The sequence below is a fragment of the Pan paniscus genome, chromosome 9, assembly GCF_029289425.2.
Source record: "Pan paniscus chromosome 9, NHGRI_mPanPan1-v2.0_pri, whole genome shotgun sequence".
In the NCBI taxonomy this organism is placed as follows: domain Eukaryota; kingdom Metazoa; phylum Chordata; class Mammalia; order Primates; family Hominidae; genus Pan; species Pan paniscus.
Genome location: NC_073258.2, coordinates 7,556,724 through 7,559,672, shown reverse-complemented (window position 1 = coordinate 7,559,672; position 2,949 = coordinate 7,556,724). Strand labels below are relative to the sequence as shown.

At 38.3% G+C, this 2,949-nt stretch overlaps 1 pseudogene; it reads right to left on the bottom strand.

The window, feature by feature from the left end:
* Nucleotides 1-544: 544 nt before the first annotated feature.
* Nucleotides 545-1,475, bottom strand: LOC100982316 (olfactory receptor 52J3-like; annotated as a pseudogene).
* Nucleotides 1,476-2,949: the final 1,474 nt, after the last annotated feature.

The following is a 2,949-nucleotide window of genomic DNA, read 5'->3' as shown; positions in this document are numbered from 1 at the left end:
CCTACAGGATCTTAAGAAAAGCAAAACAAAAAAAGGCTGCTGAAATGAAAGGGAAAAACCATACGTTTAAAAAAATGTGACTCAGTATCCCAGTGATGTACTCAGAAAAATAAGATGTATTTAAATTGTTAAATTAGAATTCTACCAAGATCTTTTTCATTTTAAATTTTCATTTAGTTCTTTTTGCAGAGAAAGTCTAGACAGTTGCAGTCAACTAATTGTGACCCACTGGAAGACTAACCTGTTTTTTAATACACAGAAACAGAATTTCACTTGATTTCCATAGTTAAAAACAGAAAGGGATTCCAGTGGGATATGTTCTCCTGCTATAATGAAACTTTATATTCAGAAGAACACTCAACACGAATGAGGAGAGACAACATGGAGGTTTAAGACCGGAAAATATTCTCCAAAGTTTGTTCCTTTAGGACTTGCAGAATCTCTTGATATGAAATTCATTTACAAAATAATTACCTAGTGAAGTCTCAAAATTGACTTCTCTCAGCCATATCCACACCCTCAAGAAGTAAAGAAATAAGAGACCTTACTTTGAGGTGAAAGTATGGACCACATGCTCATGAATCTGCTTGGTTCTCACACCATAGATAATAGGATTGAGGGCAAGTGGAATGACCACATAGAGGTTGGCAACAAGAATGTGGACATAACGGGGAATTTTTTTGCCAAATCGGTAGGTGAGGAAGGAGAAGAGGGAGGGTGTATGGAAAACACACATGACCCCAACATGTGAGCCACACGTTCTCAGTGCTTTGTGACGAGCGTCTTCAGATGGGAGGTGGAAAACAGCTCGGAGAATGTAGGTATAGGAGATTCCAACAAGTGCGACATCCAAAATAAGAAGCCACAAAAAGCCCATAAATAGCATTGATGTGAATGCTAGCACAGGCCAATTTAGCAATGCCCATGTGCTCACAGTAGCAGTGGGCAATAATCCGAGCCTCACAGAAGGGCAGACGATGGGTTAGGTAGAGAATGGGCAACATGAGCAGGACTGGGCGCATTATAATGCTCACACCAATGCCTGCCAATACTCGGGGTGTCAGAGTAGAGGTATAGTGGAGTGGTGTACAGATGGCCACATAGCGGTCAAAGGCCATTGCCAGCAGCACAGTGGACTCCATTCCTGTGAAAGTGTGTATCAGAAACATCTGGGCTACCCAGGCTCCAAAGCCAATTTTATGTGCATCAAACCAGAAGATACCCAACATACGAGGCACTGAGGATGTTGAGAGGGCTAGGTCTATGGCTGATAAGATGGCTAGAAAGTAGAACATAGGGTCCCGAAGAGTACGATCAGACCAGATTGTCAGTAGAATTGTAGCATTGCCCAGCAGAGGCATCAAGTAAATACAGCAAAAGGGCAGGGAAATCCAGCCATGGAAAGCCTCAAGTCCCGGGAGGCCTGTCAGAAAAAAGGTGTCTGGGTGGAAAATGGTGGTGTTGGTGTGGAACATCTTGCCATTGACGAGAAAAGTATTAGCTGACCACCTCTAGAAGGAAAATTAAAATTTATAAATGTTTAGCTCAAAATATCTCCAATAAGCTTAATTTTATCTCTATTTTTCTTAGAAAATTGTTGCCAAATCTTGAGTCCAAAGTCAGATCTAGACACAGACTGGGCATTCTTCAACTGGAAGACAAATTAGCTTTATGACTCAGAGGGAGACCTGAGTCTTCCTCTGAGGTTCTGGACAATAATATACTCATTTGTTCAAACCCCGTACAAAACCTGGAATGAATTTTGAAAATGAAGTTTATGTTATAGTGAGATGTCAGTCTTTTTTGAAGACAAAGCAGACCTTAATTATACAGATCAACGTACAAAATCACAGAAAGACACTGCTATCTGCCCACAAAACATGACAATATATACAAAAACCTGAGTGTAACTAGCCATGAAGAATGACAGAAAATCTAGCAGAATCCTTAAACCGGTTTATTTGATATCAGTAATTTCCATGGAGCATATTTGGAAAATCAGACCCAAAATAAAAACTTATGCTTTATTAATTTATTCTTTATATGTTTATTCCTATACCCCACGGACACACTGTATTATATAATACTTCAGATATGAAAATAGTTGCAGAAAGATGAAAAACACTGCAGCTGGAAATCACCCCTAAAAGAGAAATGCGTGTTTTTGCCAGTAGTCTTCTGGTGAGAATATAATTTATAAATAAGACCAAATTTTCTACTGGTTGATAAATTCCCAGGAATATTAATTGTATCTAATCTTGTTGAGAGTGGGGAAATAAGGAGATTTGTTGAAATAAGGAAACTTGAGAGAAATTTTAAAAAGACAATGATAGTGGTTGACACCAGGCTAAAAAGATCTATGTTACTGATTTCCCACACTGCAGTTCTGATATTCCCTTTCCCTCCCTCCCTCCCTCCCTCTCTCCCTCCTTCCCTTCCTTCCTTCCTCCCTTCCTTCCTTCTTACTTTCCTCCTTCCTTCCTTCCAGAAAGAAAAGATAAATAGGACTATTACAAAAAGAAGGAAAAAATGGAGGAGTAGAGATAGAAATGGCAGGAAAGTCGGAAAATATTTTTAAAAGAAAAGTAGGAGAAAGAAAGAAAAGAAGAGAAGAAAGGAAGGGAGGAACATTGGTCTTAAATCTAATTGAGTCCAGAGAAAATAAGAGGAGAAAGTCCAAATTTTGAAAAGTATTTTATAAATGACATTAAAAATATAGTTTTCCCAGCCAGTAAATTGTGCAAGATTATATTAAGTTCATATCCAGTATTCTTATTTTTCTGCCACCTTCTTTGCAATCAAATGTATAAATCTGCACGTATCTCTGGTCCTCTGATAACATTGTTTACTATTATCATTGTGGTTGCTGTTATTAACAATTATGCCTTGATACATGATTATCCCTGGAACTGGAAATTTTCATTTATACCACAACTTAAAGTTCCCTTT